The sequence below is a fragment of the Heloderma suspectum genome, chromosome 3 (assembly GCF_057233095.1).
Source record: "Heloderma suspectum isolate Gila_16-S chromosome 3, 16-S_ref, whole genome shotgun sequence".
Lineage (NCBI taxonomy): Eukaryota > Metazoa > Chordata > Lepidosauria > Squamata > Helodermatidae > Heloderma > Heloderma suspectum.
This window is the reverse complement of record NC_139460.1, coordinates 15,212,851-15,233,363: the sequence shown is the minus strand read 5'-3', so window position 1 is coordinate 15,233,363 and position 20,513 is coordinate 15,212,851. Positions and strand designations below refer to the sequence as shown.

The following is a 20,513-nucleotide window of genomic DNA, read 5'->3' as shown; positions in this document are numbered from 1 at the left end:
GAGGTACTGTGCTCTCCCACACTGAAGGCATTCAAGATGAAGCTGGACAGCCATCTCTCAGGGATGCTCTGACTTGGATTCCTGCACTGAGCAGGGTGTTGGACTCGATGGTCTTATAGGCCCCTTCCAACCCTACTATTCTATGATTCTATGAAACAATGCAGAGGTGGCCTCCAGATTTTTTTTTGTTCTACAACTCCCATAATTCCTCACCATTTTTTTTTTGTCTAGGGAGTTGTAGGCCAAAACATCTGAAGGCCACAATTTTCCTACCCCTGAACAACAAAAAAAATCTATGAATGAGCCTAGATCGAACTGGAGAACACATGTTTGTGTACCCAAAGCAGTCAAGTCTCAAAGGAAATGCTGTAAATAGGATACACAAACATGCCCTTCCGTTTGGTAAAAAGTACCAGAGATTCTAGGTGGCCCTGTCTGAGTCATTCATTAAACTATCTTTTCCTTTCAAGATCTGTGTTGCAGGTTGACCGGTGCTACCACATTCTCTACAAGTATCCCCTCCTACAACATCAATATTTGCCAAAGGTTAATTTCACTTTGCAAGAGAAGGAGGACTCTTGTTTATACTGGCTTTCTGCTATGAACTGTTCACTTTCCTGCAGCTTCTGGATCCTGTGAAGATGGAAGGATCATGCCTTTAAGTCATACCCCATTGTCATTTTCCTGAATATTCTGTGGTAGGGATAGGTCGCTGGCATAAGTGGGGCTCACTCCAGCCCCTATGAAGTTTCTATTTGCTTCCCAGTCCCAGCAAACCACCCCTTATTCACTCAGTGGCCATGCTGTCTGGGGATGACAGAAGTTCCAGCCTGACACACCTGGAGGGCGCCAGGTTGGCAAAGATTGGGGTAGGGGGCTGGCTTTTCCTCACCCCTCCCCTAGCAGGATTGAGCTTTAGTGGCTGCAATTCAGCCACCATTTTGTTTTCCCACAATGCACTGGGCAGACACAATATCTGGTGGATTGTGTGGAAAACAAAATGGCAGCTGCCAGGAAGCTGCCTCTCAGGAGCTTTGCTGCTGCTTACAGTTAAAAACAGGAAAAAGCCCATTGCCGTGCCTCAAAATAGAGGGCCCCATGAACTGTAAGGGGCCCCACCAACATAGGGGAGGCTTCCTCATGCCTGGAGCCAGCCTTGCTGAGTACACACTGACCCTCAATTCATGCAGAACCACAGTGAAGCTCTACAAACCTGGTCAGCACCCTGCATAAACTGAACAGATGTCAGGAGTGCTTCTGAGCGCAGGGAGGGGGAGAGTAGTTCAGATTCTGAAGAAGAACCGCCAGACATGGGGGAGGTATGTTCCCAGGCTAGTCCAGACATATTTATTTATTTATTTATTTCTATACCACCCAATAGCTGAAGCTCTCTGGGCGGTTCACAAAAATTAAAACCAAACAGCACACAATAAAACAATTTAAAATATATAGAACATTAAAACCACAATATAACAATGCAACCACAAACCTAGCAGCAGTGCAGGAGTTTAAAATACAGATTTAAAACAGCAAAGCTAAAAGTTCAGAAAGCTAAAATGCTAAAATGCCTGGGAGAATAAAAAGGTCTTCACCTGGCGCCGAAAGGAATACAATGTAGGTGCCAGGCGAACCTTGCTAGGAAGCTCATTCCAGAGCCGGGGTGCCACAGCAGAAAAAGCCCTCCTCCTAGTAGCCATCCGCCTCACTTCCTTTGGCAGGGGCTCACGGAGGAGGGCCGCTGACGATGATCTTAAGGTCCGGGCAGGCACATATGGGAGGAGGCGATCCTTCAGATAACCTGGCCCCAAGCCGTTAAGGGCTTTGAATGTTAATACCAGCACTTTGAATCGGGCCCGGAAATGGACTGGCAGCCAGTGCAGCTGGAAAAGTACTGGCGTAATATGAGCTCACAGGCCAGTCCTTGTTAACAATCTTGCTGCCCTATTTTGGACCAGCTGAAGTTTCCGGACCGTTTTCAAAGGCAGCCCCACGTATAACACATTGCAGTAATCCAGAGGAGAAGTTATCAGAGCATGGATAACTGTAGCAAGGCTATCTCTGACCAGATAAGGGCGTAGTTGGTATACCAGCCTAAGCTGATAAAAAGTGCTCTGTGCCACCGAGTTCACCTGTGCCTCAAGTGACAGCTCTGGATCCATGAGCACCCCCAAACTACGAAACTGATCCTTTAGGGGGAGTGCAACCCCCTCTGGAACAGGTTGAATATCACCTAGCCGGGCAGACGAACCACCCACTAACAGTACCTCCGTCTTGTCTAGATTGAGTTTCAGTTTATTGAAAGATATGGCTAGGCAGGCTCCTCAGGTTTCAAAGGTCCAGCTGGAGGAGGAAGGTCCCTCTTCACGCTCCCCTGTGAGAGACAGCGAACAGGGAGAGGTGGGGTTTGGGGAGTCTGAATTAATAGATGCAAGACGCAGACACAGAGCCAAGAACGAGAAGGCTGGGGCGGAACTTAGAAGGTCTACCTGATTGGCCCTGCATGAACAGCAGTGCTTAGAAGCCTCATGAGAGAGAGAGAGACCTCCCCCCACCTCTTAAGTTAGGCTAGTGAGACCGCCTTTCTTTCAATTGGTGGGCAACTTTCATGGCTACCTTTTGAACCCCCTGAAGGCATTTCCTTGCAGACTGAGAGTCACTGAGAATTTGCATCTGTATGACCCTTTGTGGTAATGGATTAAAAGCTATAGATTGAAACCTCTTGTCTGTGTTTGATTCGGTGTTTGAAGTTCAGTGTGGGTAAAAGGAATCCTGACAACAGGTGTCTTAGAACAGAGGTGGGTAGAAGATAGCTCTCCAGAAATTTTGAACTTCAGCCCCCACAGTTCCTGGTCATTGGCCATGCTGGCAGGGGCTTCTGGGAGCTATCTAAAACATCTGGAGATCTACCTTCTGCCCACCCTGTCTTGGAACACTTCCCATAATCATCTGCAGTGCACAGGGTTACTCAGCAGAGAAGTCAAATGTGTGTGTGTGTGTGTGTGTGTGTGTATGTGTGTGTGAGTCTGTTATTGCATCAAAAATGGGAGTCACAGGGAAAAAGAGAACACAAGTAAATGGCCGGCACGTCACTTTCTAATCAGGTGGCATATGCTGGGCTTGGCCTGTAAACAGATGACTCAGAACAAGCAAGCTCAAAATCCACGGTTAAAACGTTTATTTGCAGGAGTGATAAACCAAACATTACATACAGCCCATTAAAAATAATGAGAACTAGAAACTTGAGATGGGCAAACTTTGGGACATGCAACAGTTCACTCCTACTTTGAAATTTGCCAGTTCCAGGCCCAAATGCTAGCCCTGCCAATTTCCCAAATTTCAGCAAGTGGAGAAACCTAATTCCAGGGCTGATTTCTTTTTTCCACTGTGACAGCTAATACCTCAACTTCGCTTTTATTTTGGCCTATTTCATATTCATCAAGATACAACAATGTCATTCAATGTCGCTGTATCAAAGCAAACCATTTTGCAAAGCACCTCTGCCTTGTAGAAACTTGAACAGCTAGATCAAATAGGAGTCCCTGGCAAGGCCTCAGCTTCCTTGCAAGTTAGCTAGGGTGAAGTTTGCAGAGGGAGCAATCCAATGGCCCCTAGACAGCGTCTGGGGGGCCATAGGATAGTTTGGATTCCCTGGTCTGAGGTCAGAGACAATGCTCTGACCTTGGAGGGGGAACTGGAAATCCGCCCCCTCCCCTTGCAACCAGCGCAGAAAGAACTGCAGTGGTTGCTCTCCAAGGTTGAAAGTTGACCTCAGAGAAGGGGAGAAGGGGGTGGTTTGGTGGGCCCTAAATCTGAACTGCTTGGAGGCTCCAATCTGGCAATACTTTAGTTGCAATACAAATTATGTTGAGTAAGGTTGGCTAAACCTGAGCTGCTAAATAACCCAAAGAAGTAAGGTCCTACAAGCACACCTGAATGTGAAACTTACCTTGAATGCAACTAGAACAGGGTTTGTCCCTCTACAAATCCCCTCCATCCATATTACCTCTCTCAGGCCCTGGATTTTAAAATGTGGGACAGCGATCCTATAAAATTAGAGATGTAGACAAAATACCTTAAATAGGGTATGCTTTGAAAATAAAGTAAGTTTTAGGTGCCTGTAAGGTTGTCCCCCTTAAAAAAAGAAAAGAAAAGCTGCCCCTGCTTCTGTTTTTTTTTTTCTAACTGGGCCCCTTCCAAACTGATACAGGTTCTTTTTTCTCCCTTTTGTCTATTACTAGTTAGATGACCTAGACTCTAGAGCAGTCTTCCCCAAACTGGTGCCCTCCAGATATTTTGGACCATATCTCCCAGTACTTCCCCCAGCCAGCACATCTGGAGGGCACCAGGTTGGGGAAGGCAACACTAGACTGACACTTGGCTACCATACCTATCTTCTGTCTGTTATGAAGTCCTTAAAAGTGGAAGAAAAGTCATTAAAGGAGTGACATATAGTCTAAAGAAAGAAGATGTCTGCGGAGATAAGTGACCGAGGTTCAAATCTGTGTCAGATTTCATTTCAGGTTTAGCCTCCTATTTCATCTTCCACATTCCTACGAATATGCCTTGTTTTCAATCCATTATTAATAATGTAAAGGTATTCATAAATAGCTTTAAAACAAGTCATATTTGCTTGGGAGGTGAGTTCTGATGTTCTCATGTATTGTCTGGAACATACCGTCGATGTACATGTCCTAATTGCAACCAGGTTGGATTATTGCAACACATGCTATGTGGGCTTACCTTTGAAAAGCATTTGGAAACTTCAGCTGGTGGAAAAGGTGACAGTCAAAGTTTTGACCAGGGCTGAGTTTTTGGATGATGTGACTCTGCCGTTGTTGTACCAGGTTAACTGACTTCCGGTTTGTTCTCCAAACCCAATTTAAAGTGCTGATTGTTGCGCTTTAAAGAGCGAAATAGATCATGGTACCTAAAGGGCCAACTCTTCACATGATTCTGCCTGCCTACTCAAGTGTTTGGTGGAGGACCTACTCTGTGTCCCATCATAAGAATGTAAGAAGAGCCATGCTGGATCAGGCCAAGGATCCATCTAGTCCAGCATTCTGTTCACACTGTGGCCAACCAGCTGCTGACCAGGAACCCACAAGCAGGGCATGAGCGCAACAGCACCCTCCCACCCATGTTCCCCAGCAACTGGCGTACATAGGCTCACTGCCTCTGGTACTGGAGGTAACACATAGCCATCAAGACTAGTGGCCATTGATAGGCTCAGTTGGACAGGGTCTTCTATGTTGTGGCACCCTGGTTTTGAAACCCTCTGCCCCAGGAGGCCCAGCTGAACTGTAATTGATGGCATTTTGATCCCTTGTAAAAAATAGTTTTATTCTACCATGCCTTTGGCCTAGAGCAGGGATGGGGAACCTAATCTGGACCGTGGAGGTTCCCTATCTAGCCCATGAAGCCTTCATAGATCCCTCCAGGGTGTGGTGCTTGGCTTCCAAACCCCACCCCCTGGAGGAATCCCTGCCATTATCTCCACTCACAATTGGAGATAACACTGGGGGATGCAGGCAGTGGGAGACTCAGCCAGCAATGGAAGGAGCTGATCTTCCCAGTGCCAACCAAGTCTGTTCATGCAGTGTGTGCCACTCCAGGGTTTCACCTGTGTGCCACCTTCCCTATTGGGAAGGATGCCACATAGGTGAAGCATTCCCTAGAGCCTTGAATCCTGATTTTGTTCCCGTACATAATTAATCAAAATACTTAAAAAGAAGAACAAGCATGACCTGAAAAGGAAGAAACGTTAACCCTTTTGTGACACTTGCGCTCCATTCTTAAGTTATGAGAGTGTCTCCATGAGAAGCAGGCTGTCACAGTCTCCTATGCTTGTCTTCTGATTGCAAGTTTGTTTTTTTAATGTAGGAGAGCTTTCCAAAGTGTGCCCCTCATCCGCAATCTGAAATGGTAAGAGCCGATTCTACCATCTTAAGACTGCCACCTCAGTACTACTTTATTCTGTTACACATGTAGATTAGGCCTCTGTCTGCTGGGGAAGCATTTAAAATGTTTCCTAACAATACTCGGAAAGTTTTTTCCCACTGCCACCCAGCCAGTTCTTAACTCCTGGCTGAAAATATTCTCACTTGGTTAAAAACAACAACAACAACAACACTTCCTATCTGCAGAAGTTGCCTTTCTGCTCAGGACACTGGTATGACCGCATTCCACCTTCCCATGATGACAGCAGTTTCAAGCTCAAGAAAGAAATGCAATTAGTTCCTTCTAAAACAAACAGAAATCAACTTAACTTCCTTATCCCAATTTATGCATGCTCTCAAATCCATTTATTATTAACAAGTTTCCTCCTTAGTACAATTGTTTTACTGTGATGGACATGTCAAATTTGGGCCTGACTGGGCCAGCTGCTCTGGGATTTTAGTTTCCAGTGTCTAATTTGTGAAAAATGAAGTGTCAGGGTTCAGGAAGCAAGCCATGGCTCTATTTCCAGTCCTAGACATGAGTAGGGTTGCCAACTTTTTTTCCCCGTCAGGACACATTATGCTTTTAACAGATGCATGGCAGAAAGCCGAAATTTGGTACATGTGTAAATCCAGAGATACCCAATTTACTAACAACCCCCCCCCCCCGGACATGAATACTTCATGACTGAGGCAAGCACAAAGCAAACCAAATCACAGATGGGATGAAAGGTTGGATTGAGAGTGTTCTGTTTCCCCTTCACACACTTGAATCAGCCCCAGGTTGGAAGAAGATTTCCAGAATGCAAGCTGCAGTGATCAATCAATCCATTATTTATTTGTTTGTTTAAAATATTTCTAGGCCACCTTTGAGGGCTGGAGCCCTCCCAAGGCAGTGTACAACAATAAAATGCATATAATAAAAGTAATAAGAACAGCAAATGTTCCAAAAAACAACAAACACCAGCATAAGACAGAACCTACAACACAATTATAGTTATAGTCTGAAAAAACATAATCAGGGAAGGCCAGAGTAAACACATTCAGGAATCAACATCACCTCTATGGTGGGGAACGCTGCACCATTTGGATTTCTGCTTGTTGCAGAGCTGTGAAAGGTACAAGACACTGTGTGTGTGTGTGTATGCGACCACCCTCCCTGATGAGTTTGTGACTGTTTTATTGTATCTTTTATGAGTGTTGTAAGCCACTTTGTATAACTCTTATTTTTTTTTAAAAAAATAAGCAAGTAAATCACTTCCTCCAATAGCAACCTCCGAAGAGGAGGGCAGGAGAGAGCGCCAACAGAAAAGGATCCAAAATGAAACCACTGAAAAACGGGAAGTATCAGGATGCTTGGTGAACCCTGAGATTTGAACAGGTACACACACACACACACACACACAAATAGAAACCTAAAGGGGCAAAAATCACCCCCCCTCAAGAGCCCAATGGGGGCTGAATATAGTCAGTAACCAGGTTATGTTGACTGTTATCTGGATAAGAAGAAATTATTTAACAAAAACAAGCAGAAAACCACAGTGACAGACATGTGAGTGTGGGGAAGTTATTTTATTATTTAGTTTCTATTGATTTTAATTGACAATGGGTTTCACTGAAACTTTTATTTATTTTATTTATTATTAAATTTATTAATCGCCCATCTGGCTGGTCGCCCAGCCACTCTTTTATGGATTAAAACTTTTTTTATGGACTGAAAAAAAACAGAACCCAATTTGTGTGGTTTTTATCTTGCACACCGCCCTGAGCGGGTTCCATCCTTAAAGGCGGCTCGGAAAGAACTTCTTTTAGACAGATCGCTTTCAGCCAAAGGCAGAGTCCGGCCAGGCGGGGCCAAGGCGGCGCTCGAGGTGAGAAGGGCGCCCTGGCTGAGAGAAAGAGGGAAGGAGTCCCCGGTCGGAGCCCCAGGAGAGGCCCGCCGGGGAACCTCCCAGGCCCCGCTGCTGTGCCATTGGCGCGGCGCAGACGGCGGGCTGGCGGGCGGGCGGCGCTGCGCCTCGAGAGCGGGCCGGGCGCGCGGCGCACCTTCCCCACCCCTCTCCTGAGCGAGGCGCCTGAGGGCGGCAGAGGCGCGCGCGGCGGCTGCCGGAGAGGGTGCAGCTCGGCCGCCGGAGGAGAGCGGCGGGGCGGAGGTAACGTCCGGGGCTCCCCTCAGGGGGAGAGGGGCTGGCGGAGCGAGCCTGGAGGGTTCCCCGAACTGGAGGGGAGAGGAGGAGCGGGGAGCGGGCTGCCGGCGCCTCTCTCCAAGTCCCTCTCCGCGCAAGCCTGTTGAAGCAGGAAGGACACCCGGGCGGGCGCCGGGGCGAAGGGGGAGAGGCAGCGCGCCCCTGCGGCTTGCCTGGAGACGGCTCAGGCGGGTTTCCGAGGGGCGCCGCTGAGGGAGCGGGGGGGGAGGGGGGGAGGGAGGGGGTGGACCCCGTTTGGGAGTGAGGGGAGGACCAGGCGGGGGAAACCCGTCCCGCCGAGCGGAAGGGTGCCGGGGCGAGTCGCTTCCCGTTCACTTGGAAAGAGGGGACTTGTGCGTATGGATCAGCCTTCCCCAGCCTGGCGTCCTCCGGCTCTGCTTGACCGCAGTTCCCATAATCCCCCAGCCAGCATGATTGGACGACAACCTGGCACCCTCCAGATGTGTTTGGCTAACTCTCCCATAATCCGCCCGCCAGCATGGTTGGACGACAACCTGGCACCCTCCAGATGTGTGGGACTACAACTCCCATTGTCCCCCAGCCAGCATGTGGTGGACGACAACCTGGCACCCTCCAGAGGTGTTGGACCACAACTCCCATAATCCCTCAGACAGCATGTGGTGGACGACAACCTGGCACCCCCCAGAGGTGTTGGACCACAACTCCCATAATCCCCAGCCAGCATGGAGTTGTAGTCCAACGCATCTGGAGGGCCCAGGTTGGGGAAGGGTGGTATAGATATATCACTATTGCCACAGGGCCCTTCAAGGACTTGCTGCAGCTGGGTAACTCACTCCTGTCTGGGACACACATGAAAAAGAATGCACTGAAGCGTTCCTTTTCTGAGTGTTTAATATGAGGATGTCTGCTGGCATATGCTGTGTAGTCTTTGGGAGCCACTTCCAAATAGATCTATATGGGCTTTCCTTCTGCATAGCCTTTGGAATGCATTGGGGTTTCAGAATGGCTGTTGATATGCACTGGGGTGGTTTGGGATGGTGGTGATGGTGATAATACTGCTGAGCTTGAATGTTGTTGTTTTTTCTTTTTCTTTTGACACTTTGTTCATTCCCCCCCCCTTCCAAATAAACCAAAGATTTAAAAAAAGACCATTTGAATAAACTGATAAAACAAACGTTCATTTTTCTTTAACCATACAAAATAGATATTCAAGTTCAGAGGGCTTGCACAGACAAAGATATAGTACTGTGGGGTTTCTTTAATACTTTAAAAAACGCAGGAGGCAAAACAGCAGCAAATACCGAACAAACCCAGACCTAGAACAAAATAGTAAATAGTGTTTGTCTCCCCACATCATCCCCACCCTATCATCTTCATGTCTCAAGTGCAACTGCAACACATGGGAAATTATCTAAACTTAGCACTGAAAAGATTAGTAGGACTTTTTCTTTTCTTTAATCTTCAAGCTGCCTGGCACAATCCTATACATCAGGCATCCCCAACCCTCAGGCTGCGGACCGGTACCAGTCTGTGGCCTGTTAGGAACCGGGCCGTAGGGCTGTGCGAAACCCCCTTACCTTGGGTCCGCGAGGGGGAAGGCAATCTGTCCCTCCCCCCCGGAATCTTCGCTGACCCTGGCCGGCTCCACTCCGCAGCGAGTCCGCGGAGCTGCCGGCTGGTTCTGGCTGCTGGCGGACTTCTGGCCACTGGGATGCAAATGGTGTCCGCGTAGCAGATGCCATTTGTGTCCCAGTGGCCGGATGTCCACCAGCAAACCCCCCCCCCCCGTGGAAAAATGGTCTTCCACGAAACTGGTCCCTGGTGCCAAAAAGGTTGGGGACCGCTGCTATACATGTTTAGACAGAAAAAAAGTCCTACAACATGCTGATTGGGGAATGCTGGGAGTTGTAGGACTTTTTCTGTTGGAATATGCATCGGACTGTGCCTTTACTGCATCTGTGGAACTTAACTTGAAGCTAAGGATGCTTCAGACCACAAGCGAGTTCTCCAGCAAAGGTACAAAGGGAAGAAAGAACTGATATTTGCTGTGAATCAATATCTCAGATGGAAATCTCCACATAGGTCCTGTAAGAAGGTTGCCAGTGTTTCCATCTGAGGGAGTAAAGAAAAAGGAAGGCACGTCTTAATAGTGTAAGTTGCATAATAAGTCCACCCTTACATTGTTACCCTAGAATAGTAACCCAAGAATAAATGCCAGCACTTGATTTACTTCCCGCAAAATGAATGTCATTGCCTTAGTGGCAACTTTTCAAGGTCTCAAAGCAAAATTATGCCCATTATGCTTTCTTAGGGCCAACTCAGACGTGTTTATCTCATGAAATAGGAAGTAACAACATGTTTTGGGGCAAACGGGCATATTGTCTTCAAGGTGCTAGATCCTTCTGTGGCTAGGTCTCGAATTTTCCTGGCACTGCTCTTTGACAAGGAAAAAGACAATGTGTAGAAGGTGAGTACGGCCATCTCCTCCCCTCACAAGAATGTCCTTACATTAAATTGCATTAAGTCTGTGAAGCATCTATGTTCCCGCTCTCCACTGTTGGAGCATGAACGTAGGAAGCTGCTTTAAGCTGAGTGAGACCATTGGTCTGTCTAGCTGTCAACGCTAACTGGCACTGGCTCTTAGGCTTTCAGACAGGAATCCCGAAGCTGGGAATTGCACCTGGGATCTTCTGCATGAACAGCATACAATCTCTTGTAACTTTTGGTGGGAGAAAATGCTAGTGAACAGGCTATTCCATTGACAACCAGTAGATCCTCAGTCATATATGGACAGGATACGCTGCTGCTGCTGGACTGGGGTTAATCTGTGTGTGTTGGGCTAAGGAGGAGGTCTTTTAATCGTTTGGATTGTTGTCATGTCAGCAGCAATTATATTACAGATTGTGCAGGAGTATCTGACTAAGAACTTTGTGGGGTTGTTCAGATGATCAGCAGGGGAAACAACGCAGCATCGGTTGTTTCGCCCACCCCTGCGTGCTGATTGCATGACCAGGATTACCCTAATTACCTGCGCCACATTGTGGGTTATCATGTTGTCCGAACCCAATGCAGGAGTAGTGCATTTTCACCCACCCTACAACCCATACTGGAAGCTGTGGGTTGTAGGGTGGGTGAAAATATACTATATGCCCACGTCGCGCACAGGGTTCAGACAACATGGCAACCTATGATGCTGTGTGGGTAATTAGGGTAATCTGAGTCGCAAGACTGGGACGTATGGGGGCGGGGGAAACAACTGATTCTGTGTTTCCCCTGCTGATTGTCTGAACCTGGACTCTGTTTAACTCTTATCCTACTCTTCCTCCAAGGAGCTCAGACTAGTGTACATTGGGTTTATTCTCACAGCAACCCTGTGAGGTAGGTTAGGCTGAAAGATGGTAATTGGTCCAAGATCACCCAGCAAATCTTATGGCTAGGTGAGGATTTGACACAGGTCTCTCCTAAATCCAAAACTTGGATCGCTACACTACACTGTAAGAATTTCCTGTTGAAAGTACACTTTGGAGACTTGGTGAATATCTTTTACATGTCTCTCTTTGTGTGTTTTCCCCACTCTAGGGCATTGTTATGATTTATTGCTGACAAAATACAGAATACATATCGTTTTTAGTTCTATTTTCTTAATTACTAACATGGATTAGGATCACCACTGTAGAGCAGATGAAATAGCAGTTGTCATCCCCCCCTCATAGTATTTATGGGAATATTCAACAATTCTGTTACTTTCCATATTTTATTCTGGATTAATTAACCTGGAATGACTCATTGGGCTGGTTCACAAATTGTCCTACCCATGGTTGTCCTACTCATGGTTTGTCTGGTAGTCTTTTGAACAAACTGTGGTTTGTTTCTCAATCCCTGGATTGTTTGCTTCCCTCCTCCTTCACTCTCTTTCTCCCTGTATCCCAAATGCCTTTGTGGCACTGTAGGATTGGTATGTAGAGTGTCTGATGTTTGTTTTCCCCCTCTTGCCTGCCACCTCTGTAGCCTGATGAAACAACCCACAGTTCTGGGTTTACACTTAACGACAACCCATGGTTTTAACAACCCATACTTCACAACCCAACAACACAACATGGGTTCTCTTTCTGGGTTGTTTGTGGTTACAAAATCATGGTTTGTTAACTTGGCCATGTTCACAGTTAACGAGAACCCAGAATTTAATAACCCATGCCATGGGTTAATAGTATGTGGGAACCAAGAGAATTGGAATGCACACACTGACCTGGTTTGCATGTAATGCAAATCCATGGCTTATTGAAACCATGGTTTGTTGCTCTACCCAGGGTTTGTCTAGCACATGATTGAACAAACCGTGTTTTGTTTTCTCAGCCCCTGGGCTGTCTGTTGCCTTCCCTCACGCACTCCCTGGATCCCAACTGCTTTTGCAGCATTGCAGTACTGGCATGAAAAGAGGCTGAGTTTTTTGACTGCTCCTGCCCACTGCCTCTGTAGCCTGGTGAAATAACCCATGAACAACCCACGATTCCAGGTTCAGACATAACGACAACCCATGGTTTAAAAACCCACAGTTCACAACCCAACAACAAACAATTGGTTCTTTTTGTGGGTTGTTTGTGGTTAACAACCCATAGTTAACCCATAGTTTCAGGTTTGCACATAATCACAACCCACAGCTCAACAAACCATGGTTAATTAACCATGGTTTGTTGCTACATGCAAACCAGGTCATTGCTTTAAACATGAATGTGGCAATATTGAGTGTTACTATGCTATTAGAGTATCTTCCCTAATTTTCATATTGCAAGTAGGTTTAAAACATGATGCCCTAACTACTAGATTATTTTGCATCTTGAGAGTATTCTACAAGTGTTTGATATAATAGGAGGAGAAGGTTTGCTATAGTCCTCTAAATACTGATCTGTGTTTGAAGCAAAGTGCAGTGTTTACTTAGAAGTAAGTCCCATTGAGTTGAACGAGGTTTACTTCTGAGTAAGTATATATAAGATTCCAGCCTAAATGTTGTCCATTAACTCCTTATTCTTTGCAAATATTAAATCCAAGGGATAAAACAGGACTAGAGGAGTGTTGACACACAAGTAGTATAAGAACTATTGATCAGATTTACTGATGGTCACTTTTTTCAGGTGGCTTTCTTGTGTCTTGCATTTCCCGCCAATGCAAAACAAATTCAAACTGGTAGAAGAACAACAATTTAGCTAAGCCACCATATTCAGTAGTCACATGCAGGCACACCACTTGACACTGATGGTGTGTTTGTGTGTGTGTGTGTGTGTGTGTGTGTGCTGGAAGAGGGCAGAGATAATTTGCATCTAGCATGATAGCCTCAGTTATAATTTGCATCTAGCATGATAGCCTCAGTTATAATTTGCATCTAGCATGATAGCTTCAGTTATACCTGAATCAAGTACTATTTGGTGCCTTGTGGGATCTCCCTTTCAACATTAAACTTCTATGATGTCATGCTTGGCATGGAAGGGAAAACAAAACTAAATAGAACTTTCTCTGCAATAAAGAAACAATGACAAGACTGGTGAGAGAAGGAAGCCGCTTGGTACAAATTAACTCTTGCCTTTATAAATGAAGAGAGGTGAGTGAGTAAGTAGAAGTTGCTTTGTTACACTGCAATTTCCTGTACTTCATGTTGTTTGGTGATTTATATAGTGCTCTATTTATATAGCAGGGCAGGAATTAATGAGACAAGTGCTGGGGCAGCCCATCTCCTAGTAAGGCCTGGACTGATGTGCATACACACTTGTACACTCTCAGAGATATGTGAACTATAGAGAGGGGGGTGATGCGACACTCCTGTGCCCCTGGTATCTTTAGCAGTTGGATCCTTTCAGCAGTTTTTCTGTAAGGCAATAGTGCGCAGTAGTGATTCCTCGGGCTTTGTCCTAAGAAGATCCACCAGCATCGGCAGCTGGTGGCCCTTGGGGCTCGTGGGCCGGAGGGCAGGGCAGATACACAATGTTCTACTGAGATTTTTGGAGGAGGGCAGGAGAACATCATGCGTGGCAATCAGCTGCATGCCATCCATTGGAGCAGATGTACCTGGTTGTGGGGGGATTTCTCTGCCACAAGTGGGTAGGGAAGAGGCAGAGGGTCACTGCCCCATTCGCCCGAAATATAGGGTCACCTCTGACCACTAATATGTGTATGCCTTGTTCAAGAGTAATGTCTGGATGTCTGGCTGGTATGTCCTCCACCTAGGGATGCTGGTGTCAAGGGCTCCTTGGAGGTCTCTCTCAGTCTAATCCAGTAGCCAAGTCCAGACACAGACAAAGGAATTCCTTTCAAAGCTTTATTCTTCTTTTACAACTTAACAACTATACTGATGGCAACTAGATCTGAGCAGCACAGTACCTATGCCCTATGTTGGAACAGTTGGTCCCCGTTTGAAAGGGAATTACTGGCAGACCCCTGAACTTAAGGACTAGGGAGAGTCCCTCCCCTTTTCCCTTGGATCCTCTGGGCGCAGCCGTTGTTTCCGCGCCAACCTGGCATTACGCCTCCTTTCTGCGCCCTCCATCTGGCGCCGCTCTCTGCGTCTGCGTCGTGTATCCACCAAGTCTCCTATCTGTGCCTGTTCACTCCCTGGACTGCTAACTAAACTAGGAATGCTGGTGGGAGGAATCTCCATACAGCTGTTGGCCCTGGGAAAGAGGAGCGCGCTCCTCTCCCAGGAGCGACTGCTCTTCCTCAGAATCAGAACTACTCTGGGATTCTATGGGCTCAGTGTCCACCCTGACATCTGGAGAAATTTGGGATGGACAAAAATGAGCTCAGATTTCTACAAATCTGACCTGTGGAATCCACTGCGGAGGAACCCCCTCAGGCCACGTGACGTCTGTGGAGTTTCGGATTTTTTTTTTTTAACTTTCCCGAAATTTATGCATATTTATTCATAGGAAAATTCACAAATTTCTGCTGAAGAGAAGTTGAATGAAAGGGGGGACAATACACTAAATGTTGCATATGAACGGAAGTTATGTAAATTGTTACGAAACTTCTCACATAATTATTTGCGTATTTTTCTGCATGAGGAAAAAATAGCCATTCGCGTCTGTCTGTGAGCGGATGATGGAACAAAAGGTGCCTGACAATCCGTGAAATAATGATGAGGCGGATTTTACACAGTCTGTACACCCCTACTTCCATCTATGTCTTTATAAATGATATCCCATGTCTTGCTCCTAATACAGTATCTACAGCTATTTGCTATGCCAGGTACATTCAGTGGCAGAGCACCTGCTTTGCATGCACAAGGTCCCAGGTTGAATTCCCGGCATCTCCAGGTAGGGCTGGGAGAGGCTCCTGCCTGAAATCTCAGAAAGCCGCTGTCAATCGGTGCAGAAAATGCTAAGGTAGATGGACTGATGCTCTGGCTCAGCATAAGGCAGTCCTTATGTTCCAACCTCCATGTTCCAGCCTCACCGCCCTCGCCCCTCCTCCCGCTTGGCCAGGATGGTATCCCAGCCACCTTTGTGCTAGATACCATTCCCTGCCCTCGCACTGCAGTTCCTCTTTCTGAGCCACCCAAAGGAGCCAAACCCCCATTTTGCACCCCAAAGTGGGTGGCGTCTATAAACCCTTGGAAGTTTGCAGGATCAGGACAGAACTTGACAAACAGCTTCCCCTAGTAGGGAGGCACCTGAAGCACCATCAGACCCCTGCAGAATTACACATAGAGGAGCAGAACCCCTGTGTGCACCAAAAAAGGGGGTGGTGTCTATAAACCCTTGGAAATTTGCAGGGTCGGAACAGAACTTCGCATAGTAGGGAGGCACCCATGTTCTGTCAAAACCCTGCATCCCTTTTTCCCATTTACCAATCCTTCCGTTTCCCCCCGCTGGCGGTAGCACACTTTTGACAGCTCCTTATTTTTACTTTGCAGTATGTCGTGTTATCGCGGCAGCACTATTTTGTAGTTGCGCACTTGCGAGATAGTGTGATTAGCACTATGTAGAGCAGCTCTCTTTTTAATTTGCGCTATGTCACAGTAGTGCGGTAGCGCTATTTCGCTGTTGCACGATTCGGAGATTGGGCGATTGGCGCTATATAGACCAGCTCTCTTTTTAATTCGCACTGTGTTGCAGTAGCGTGGTAGTTTGCTGGTGGGCAATTGGGAGATAGGGCAATTGGCGCTATACAGAGGAGCTGTCTTTTCACGTCGCACTGTGTTGTGGCAGTGCGCTGCTCTTTTCTTGCTGTTGCATGTTTGGAAGATAGGGCAATTGGAGCTATGTAAAGCAGCTCTCTTTTTACTTCACGCTGTCATGTTTCAGGGGTGGTTTAGAGCTTTTCCCATTGGCTATCTGTACCTGGCTGCTAGGTAGATCTAAAAAAACAGATCTGTCAGCCAGAGAAGAGCGGCAGTGGTTTTGACTGCTCTTGCTAAGGAACTCTGTAGGGGCCCTTTAAACCACTCTTTAAGCCACTGTGGAGCCCCAGATGACACAATAAGCCATGGTGGTTTAAATAAAACTCATTGCAGACCATGGCTTATCAGAGTGGCTTATTTTGGTTTAATAAGCCTCTCTGGCAGGGGAAAACTGCTCACAGATGACACAATAAGCAATGGTGGTTTACAAGCTACTGTGAGTAGCTTGTAAACCACCGTGGCTTATTATGACGTGTGAACCCAGTCATTGTTTGTCTAATTTATACATTGTTTTATTTCATAAGACACAGAATTGGTTAATATAAACCCTGTTGGATATTTAGGAAAGGACTGGTTTTGATACACGAAGGCTATCATGGTAAAACTATGGAATTTCCAGAATTACCATTGGGGTTCACAAACTTTTTCTCACCACTGTATGATCCAGTGGATGGGTCACTAGAATTGTATCTGGGAAGCATTGATCCAAATTCCTGCTTTCCCTTCAACTTCGAGCTGCTTCACTTTTTATGGCTGCTTGGAACACCACAGAGGCATATGTCTCTAAATATTAGTGTATGCGCTAGAAGCCATGGTTGACTCCAGCCCTCTGGAGTGTATTTGCTGCATATTTGGGGGCATTGTGCCTCCCTTTCAGGCATTTACCTGTTTATCACATCAAACATTAATGGAACACTGGTGTACCGCTGCATTTCAGTACATCAGTATGAGCTGGATGTACTGAAATACCCTCTGGATCTTGGTTTTCCTCTTATATAAAATGAAAACATGAATGCACCTATCTAGTTGTAGAACTAGAGAAAGATTGTGGCAATCCAAATGTTCTGCAGTTAACTAATGAGCCCTCTAGAACAGAGGGGGAGAATGTGAGGGCCAAACTACATATGACATTAGTCATGTGTTTAAACAAGCGTGCTTAACTTGGCCACATCTGTTTTGGAGAAAAAGCCATGGATGGGGCTACTTTCTGGAATATGCTTCTGATCCAGCTTGGGCCCCTGTACCAGTTTTCTGCTGAAAATGGCCCCTGCCTGGCTGCTGTTTGCCCTGAAGGTTTTGTTTACCCCAAAGTTTGGCCTTTTCTATCCTGCTGCCTCTTCCATCTGCCTTCTGGCTCTTTCTTTCTTGGACTCCAGCAGCCTCCACCAGCCAGCCATGCTGAATGGGAGGGATGAAAAGGCCCTTCCATGCACCTGTTTGTGTTGTATATTTATTTTATTAGCCACTTTGATTTTTTTTCTTATTGGAAAAGAAACATGGGATACAAATTCAACAGATATATGTCATTAAAGGTAAAGGTGTCCCCAACCAGTCGTGTCCGACTCTAGGGTGCGGTGCTCATCCCCGTTTCTAAGCCGAAGAGCCAACGCTGTCCGAAGACACTTCCGTGGTCATGTGGCCGGCATGACTGAACACCGAGGTGCACGGAACGCTGTTACCTTTCCCGCCGAGGCGGTACCTATTTATCTACTTGCAATTTCTTGCTTTCGAACTGCTAGGTTGGCAGGAGCTGGGACTGAAGACAGAAGCTCACTCCATCACGCAGCACTCGGGTCTCGAACTGCTGTCCTGCCGACCTTCCAGTCTGCAGTTCAGCGTCTTAACCACTAAGCCACCGCGGCCCCTACAAGCTAATAAACACAAGCTAATAACAAGCAAGCTAATAAACACAAGTTTCATGTTTTCACAGTGTGCTGTGCATCCGACGGGCAAATGGGGGGAGGCTTTGTCAGGCTTCTGTTTATTTCTGTATTAAAAGTATTTCTTAATCATTTGTCTGCCCCCTGGTCTCTCAAAAAATGTATGTTTATATAAAATCCAATAAAAACACAATTTAAAACAGGCTAAAACAATCTCAAAAACCAAAGGCCTGGTGAAATAGTATAGGTTTCACTGCCTGGCTAAAACCTGGTAGGGTGAATTGCAAACAGAAATTCACTGGGTTGCTTGTGGTGAGTAAGCATTGCTTCAGGTGAGCAACCAAGAAAGTTTTTGTGAAATGGAAACATACTTGGCTAGAATGAAGGAAATGTGCTACAGATGACAAATGTGCATCTTGGCAGGTAGGCTCTTCACTTTATGGGCTAGTGCATTTTGTGGATGTGTTCATGAGACTGCGCTAACGTTGTTTCATGGAAGGTAATGGAACTTGTTTATTTATTTATGACATTTATATACCGCCCAATAGCTGAACTTCCTTTTCTGTCCCCCCCATCCCACCCCAGTGCAACAATTTGTGCAGTAGATGAAAGTATTCCAAGTGGAGAGTAAGAAACTGACTTCAAAAATTAAAACGCATTTCAAGGCCAAAACAGACATTAAGGGCACAATCCTATGCATGTTTAGATAAAGAAAAGCCCTACAACTCCCAGCATTCCTTGGCCAGCATGGCTACCTGGGGAATGCTGGGACTTGTAGGACTTCTTTTCTGTCTAAACATGCATAGGATTGTGTCCTAAGGGTGCAATCTTATGCAAGCTGGGGTATGCTGGGAGTTGTAGGCTTTTTTCTGTCTAAACTTGCATAGGATTGCACATTAAATCTTTATCTAGCAGCTACATCTCCTCCCACCCCTGGTTTTTTTCACTAGAGTAGGTGCTGGCAGCCTGATCCAGATTGGGATTCTAGCGGGGGCGTAAAGGGGTTTTTAATATCTGTATCTGGCCTTCTGCACGTACTCTAAAGTAAAAACGGAAAAGAGATGTACCTGCTAGATAAAGTAATGCCTGTTTGGGCCCTTGTTACTGCTTCTGCAATAACATATTCAGAAAGGGTCAAGAGTTAAACAAAGGTAAAAGCAATGGTGTAGTAGCCATTTTTGCCATGGAAGGGTAAACAAGTTGAATGTTTTGGCACTTAAGGCTTTGCTGAGGTCTTACAATGTCTTAATCAGAGTATGATAAGGGATCATATGTTAATAGCAATGCATTCCTGGCACATGGCTCCTTGAATGAAAAACTAAATTAGCTGGTTGAAAGAAAAAGGGAAGAAAAAACCCAAACAGTTCAGTGGCCAGTCTTCCAAAAGTAGAATGAAATGGTCAACACAAGCCCATCACAACAGGAAGGAAAAAGTATCTTGACTAGTATGCAGAGATGTAGATTGAGATATGAGCACCTGATGTAGGATTAGATTTTTATGGATTGGATACTCATGACTAAGGCTTCTGAGTACTGATTTGGTGCAAAGGAAAATCCATCCATGAAGTTCCTACAAAAAGCAAAGGTAGCAGCATCAGACTCGGCCACAAGGAAAATTCCAACTCCAAGTTCTGAAAAATGTGCATGCTTTTGAGATCTCCAGATCTCTTAATCAGGCAAGATGTTACAAATAGTAGGTTTTGAGGAGGGGAATAGGAGGGAAAAGAAGGCTGACTTCATGCTGAAGTCTGCATGGACAGGGTCTTAAGAACATAAGAAGAGCGGTTCTGGATCAGACCAAGGGTCCAGCTAGTCCAGCATTCTGTTCACACAGTGGCCATCCAGCTGTCGACCAGGCACCCACAAGCAGGGCATGAGCGCAACAGCACCCTCTCACCCATGTCCCCCAGCAACTGGTGTACATAGGCTCATTGCCTCTGGTACTGGAGGTAGCACATCACCATTAAGAGTAGTAGCCATTGATAGCCTTTTCTTCCAGGAATTTGTCTAACCCCCTTTTAAAGCCATCCAAACTGGTGGCCATCACTACTTCCTGTGGTAGCAAATTCCATACTTTATGCGCTGTGTGAAGAAATACTTCCTTTTATCTGTCCTGAATCTCCCACCAATCAGCTTCATAGGATGATCCCGGGTTCTAGTATTTTGAGAGAGGGAGAAAACAATCTCCCTATCCACATTCTCCACACCATGCATAATTTTGTAGACTTCTGTCATGTCTCTCCTTACCCTCCTTTTTTTCAAGCTAAACAATCCCAGCTGTTGTAACCTTCTCTCATAGGGGAGATGCTCCAGCCCCTTGATCATTTTAGTTGCCCTTTTCTGCACCTTTTCCAGCTCTACA

The 20,513-nt window shown here is 46.1% G+C and overlaps 1 protein-coding gene across 5 annotated transcripts in view; it reads left to right on the top strand.

The window, feature by feature from the left end:
* The first annotated feature begins 8,022 nt into the window (after window positions 1–8,022).
* SYTL2 (synaptotagmin like 2) overlaps window positions 8,023–20,513 on the top strand; it is a 99,681-nt gene continuing 87,190 nt past the window's right edge. For all 5 annotated transcript variants that reach the window (XM_084842513.1, XM_084842512.1, XM_084842511.1 and 2 more), the window contains exon 1: window positions 8,023–8,089. The gene's annotated coding sequence lies outside the window, so the exon portion shown is untranslated. The remainder of the gene's footprint in view (window positions 8,090–20,513) is intronic.